Below are 5,901 nucleotides of genomic sequence, written 5' to 3' on the forward strand. Positions count from 1 at the left end.
GTGATATATAGGAGGTAACCTGGGCTGAGTTGGTGTGATATATAGGAGGTAACCTGGGCTGAGTTGGTGTGATATATAGGAGTAAACCTGGGCTGAGTTGGTGTGATATATAGGAGGTAACCTGGGCTGAGTTGGTGTGATATATAGGAGGTAACCTGGGCTGAGTTGGTGTGATATATAGGAGGTAACCTGGGCTGAGTTGGTGTGATATATAGGAGTAAACCTGGGCTGAGTTGGTGTGATATATAGGAGTTAACCTGGGCTGAGTTGGTGTGATATATAGTAGTAAACCTGGGCTGAGTTGGTGTGATATATAGTAGTAAACCTGGGCTGAGTTGGTGTGATATATAGGAGGTAACCTGGGCTGAGTTGGTGTGATATATAGGAGGTAACCTGGGCTGAGTTGGTGTGATATTTAGGAGTAAACCTGGGCTGAGTTGGTGTGATATATAGGAGGTAACCTGGGCTGAGTTGGTGTGATATATAGGAGTAAACCTGGGCTGAGTTGGTGTGATATATAGGAGGTAACCTGGGCTGAGTTGGTGTGATATATAGGAGGTAACCTGGGCTGAGTTGGTGTGATATATAGGAGGTAACCTGGGCTGAGTTGGTGTGATATATAGGAGTTAACCTGGGCTGAGTTGGTGTGATATTTAGGAGTAAACCTGGGCTGAGTTGGTGTGATATATAGGAGGTAACCTGGGCTGAGTTGGTGTGATATATAGGAGGTAACCTGGGCTGAGTTGGTGTGATATATAGGAGTTAACCTGGGGTTAGTTGGTGTGATATATAGGAGTAAACCTGGGCTGAGTTGGTGTGATATATAGGAGGTAACCTGGGCTGAGTTGGTGTGATATATAGGAGGTAACCTGGGCTGAGTTGGTGTGATATATAGGAGGTAACCTGGGCTGAGTTGGTGTGATATATGCAGTGAGGGGGAAAAAGTATTTGATCCCCTGCTGATTTTGTTTGTTTTCCCACTGACAAAGAAATGATCAGTCTATAATTTTAATGGTAGGTGTATTTGAACAGTGAGAGACAAAATAACAACAAAAAATCCAGAAAAATGCATGTCATAAATGTTAGAAATTGATTTGCATTTTAATGAGGGAAATAAGTGTTTGACCCCTCTGCAAAACATGACTTAGTACTTGGTGGCAAAACCCTTGTTGGCAATCAGAGAGGTCAGAAGTTTCTTGTAGTTGGCCACCAGGTTTGCACACATCTCAGGGGGATTTTTTCCCACTCCTCTTTGCAGATATTCTCCAAGTCATTAAGGTTTCGAGGCTGACGTTTGGCAACTCGAACCTTCAGCTCCCTCCACAGATTTTCTATGGGATTAAGGTCTGGAGACTGGCTAGGCCACTCCAGGACCATAATGTGCTTCTTCTTGAGCCACTCCTTTGTTGCCTTGGCCGTGTGTTTTGGGTCATTGTCATGCTGGAATACCCATCCACGACCCATTTTCAATGCCCTGGCAAGGGAAGGAGGTTCTCACCCAAGATTTGACGGTACATGGCCCCGTCCATTGTCCCTTTGATGCAGTGAAGTTGTCCTGTCTCCTTGGCAGAAAAACACCTCCAAAGCATAATGTTTCCACCTCCATGTTTGACGGTGGGGATGGTGTCCTTGGGGTCATAGGCAGCATTCCTCCTCCTCCAAACACGGCGAGTTGAGTTGATGCCAAAGAGCTCTATTTTGGTCTCATCTGACCACAACACTTTCACCCAGTTGTCCTCTGAATCATTCAGATGTTCATTGGCAAACTTCAGATGGGCATGTATATGTGCTTTCTTGAGCAGGGGGACCTTGCGGGCGCTGCAGGATTCAGTCCTTCACGGCGTAGTGTTACCAATTGTTTTCTTGGTGACTATGGTCCCAGCTGCCTTGAGATTATTGACAAGATCCTCCCGTGTAGTTCTGGGCTGATTCCTCACCGTTCTCATGATCATTGCAACTCCACGAGGTGAGATCTTGCATGGAGCCCCAGACCGAGGGAGATCGACAGTTCTTTTGTGTTTCTTCCATTTGCGAATAATCGCACCAACTGTTGTCACCTTCTCACCAAGCTGCTTGGCGATGGTCTTGTAGCCCATTCCAGCCTTGTGTAGGTCTACAATCTTGTCCCTGACATCCTTGGAGAGCTCTTTGGTCTTGGCCATGGTGGAGAGTTTGGAATCTAATTGATTGATTGATTGCTTCTGTGGACAGGTGTCTTTTATACAGGTAACAAACTGAGATTAGGAGCACTCCCTTTAAGAGTGTGCTCCTAATCTCAGCTCGTAACCTGTATAAAAGACACCTGGGAGCCAGAAATCTTTCTGATTGAGAGGGGGTCAAATACTTATTTCCCTCATTAAAATGCAAATCAATTTATAACATTTTTGACATGCGTTTTTCTGGATTTTGTTTTTGTATTCTGTCTCTCACTGTTCAAATAAACCTACCATTAAAATTATAGACTGATCATTTCTTTGTCAGTGGGCAAACGTACAAAATCAGCAGGGAATCAAATACTTTTTTCCCTCACTGTAGGAGAGTTCTTGTAAAAATTGCAAATTTACATCACCAATACTGCGTCCCAAAAGGCAACCTATTCCCTACATAGTGCACTATGCTATGGGCCTTGGCCAAAAGTAGTGAACTATATAGTGAACATGGTGAGATTTGGGATACAGCGAGAGTCTGAGTTTTCGTGCTGTAAGCATTACTAGAAATTGAAGGTGTCTAGCAGCAAAGTTATTTCCAAACCACAGTTCATTGTCTTACCAAGGTAAAAGTGTCTCTGTGGCTGCTAGAATTTCTGAATTCCCCACAGGAAGTTAGGTGTTGTGCAGCACTCAGCTATTTCTACCAAAATGGACATTTATCACTTAACTTTATCAAATCGTATCTGTATGCTATGTCATGTTATCTTATCTTTATGTCATGTCTTGTCATGTTAAGTTATCTCATCTTTATGTCACGTCATGTTCTGTTATCTTTGTCTTATCTTCATGTTATCTTATCTTCATGTTATCTTATCTTCATGTTATCTTATCTTCATGTTATCTCATCTTCATGTTATCTAATCTTCATGTTATTTTATCTTCATGTTATCTTATCTTCATGTTATCTTATCCTATGTTATCTCATCTTCATGTTATCTCATCTTCATGTTATCTTATCTTCATGTTATCTTATCTTCATGTTATCTCATCTTCATGTTATCTTATCTTCATGTTATCTTATCTTCATGTTATCTCATCTTCATGTTATCTTATCCTATGTTATCTCATCTTCATGTTATCTTATCTTCATGTTATCTTATCTTATGTTATCTCATCTTCATGTTATCTCATCTTCATGTTATGTTATCCTATGTTATCTCATCTTCATGTTATCTTATCTTCATGTTATCTTATCTTCATGTTATCTTATCCTATGTTATCTCATCTTCATGTTATCTTATCTTCATGTTATCTTATCTTCATGTTATCTTATCCTATGTTATCTTATCTTCATGTTATCTTATCTTCATGTTGTCTTATCTTCATGTTGTCTTATCTTCATGTTATCTCATCTTCATGTTATCTTATCTTCATGTTATCTTATCCTATGTTATCTTATCTTCATGTTATCTTATCTTCATGTTGTCTTATCTTCATGTTATTTTATCTTCATGTTATCTCATCTTCATGTTATCTTATCTTCATGTTATTTTATCTTCATGTTATCTTATCTTCATGTTGTCTTATCTTCATGTTATCTTATCCTATGTTATCTCATCTTCATGTTATTTTATCTTTACCTTATAGAATAAAATGAAATACAATCTTTTTATCATAGAATAGTAACCAGCTATGGTTAATCCTATAGATAATGCTGATGATGTGGAGTAGGAACTACTAGTAACCAGCTGTGGTTAATCCTATAGATAATGCTGATGACGTGGAGTAGGAACTACTAGTAACCAGCTGTGGTTAATCCTATAGATAATGCTGATGACGTGGAGTAGGAACTACTAGTAACCAGCTGTGGTTAATCCTATAGATAATGCTGATGATGTGGAGTAGGAACTACTAGTAACCAGCTATGGTTAATCCAATAGATAATGCTGATGACGTGGAGTAGGAACTACTAGTAACCAGCTGTGGTTCCAACCATGATGCACAGAAAGACACTCAGCTTTTCTCTCTTTTCTCCCCCGCTCACTATTCCGCTCAGTACACACACTGCTTCCACTCAAAGGCTGCACCCTAATCCTTATATAGTGCACTACCCAATGGGCCCTGGTCTAAAGTAGTGCACTACCTTATGGGCCCTTGTCTAAAGTAGTGCACTACCCTATGGGCCCTGGTCTAAAGTAGTGCACTACCTTATGGGCCCTGGTCGAAAGTAGTGCACTACCTTATGGGTCCTGGTCAAAAGTAGTGCGCTACCCCTATGGGCTCTGGTCTAAAGTAGTGCACTACCCTATGGATTATGAAATTAGTGCACTAAAAAGGGAATAGAGTTCCATTTGGAACGTATCCACTTGTTCAACAGCCTCTTATCTCTTTTACCTCAAATAATTTTGACAACAGCCTTAACAACGTTTTCAGGACCAATACATCTGCAATACAACACAATCCTCCCTTTATTGATCTATTTGTACAGAAACTCTATATGTTGTGAGGTCACAGTGGCCTTATGGATGACGTGTAGAGAGGAACTGCATTGGAAAAATATATATGAGTTGGTGTGATATATAGGAGTAAACACTCTGCTGAGTTGGTCTGATATATAGGAGTTAACCTGGGCTGAGTTGGTGTGATATATAGGAGTTAACCTGGGCTGAGTTGGTGTGATATATAGGAGTAAACCTGGGCTGAGTTGGTGTGATATATAGGAGTAAACCTGGGCTGAGTTGGTGTGATATATAGGAGGTAACCTGGGCTGAGTTGGTGTGATATATAGGAGGTAACCTGGGCTGAGTTGGTGTGATATATAGGAGTTAACCTGGGCTGAGATGGTGTGATATATAGGAGGTAACCTGGGCTGAGTTGGTGTGATATATAGGAGGTAACCTGGGCTGAGTTGGTGTGATATATAGGAGTAAACCTGGGCTGAGTTGGTGTGATATATAGGAGTTAACCTGGGCTGAGTTGGTGTGATATATAGGAGTTAACCTGGGCTGAGTTGGTGTGATATATAGGAGTAAACCTGTGCTGAGTTGGTGTGATATATAGGAGTAAACCTGGGCTGAGTTGGTGTGATATATAGGAGTAAACCTGGGCTGAGTTGGTGTGATATATAGGAGGTAACCTGGGCTGAGTTGGTGTGATATATAGGAGGTAACCTGGGCTGAGTTGGTGTGATATATAGGAGTAAACCTGGGCTGAGTTGGTGTGATATATAGGAGTTAACCTGGGCTGAGTTGGTGTGATATATAGGAGTAAACCTGGGCTGAGTTGGTGTGATATATAGGAGGTAACCTGGGCTGAGTTGGTGTGATATATAGGAGTTAACCTGGGCTGAGTTGGTGTGATATATAGGAGTTAACCTGGGCTGAGTTGGTGTGATATATAGGAGGTAACCTGGGCTGAGTTGGTGTGATATATAGGAGTAAACCTGGGCTGAGTTGGTGTGATATATAGGAGTAAACCTGGGCTGAGTTGGTGTGATATATAGGAGGTAACCTGGGCTGAGTTGGTGTGATATATAGGAGGTAACCTGGGCTGAGTTGGTGTGATATATAGGAGGTAACCTGGGCTGAGTTGGTGTGATATATAGGAGGTAACCTGGGCTGAGTTGGTGTGATATATAGGAGTTAACCTGGGCTGAGTTGGTGTGATATATAGGAGGTAACCTGGACTGAGTTGGTGTGATATATAGGAGTAAACCTGGGCTGAGTTGGTGTGATATAGGAGGTAACCTGGG

The sequence above is a fragment of the Salmo trutta genome, unplaced genomic scaffold (assembly GCF_901001165.1).
Source record: "Salmo trutta unplaced genomic scaffold, fSalTru1.1, whole genome shotgun sequence".
NCBI classification, from domain to species: Eukaryota; Metazoa; Chordata; class Actinopteri; order Salmoniformes; family Salmonidae; genus Salmo; species Salmo trutta.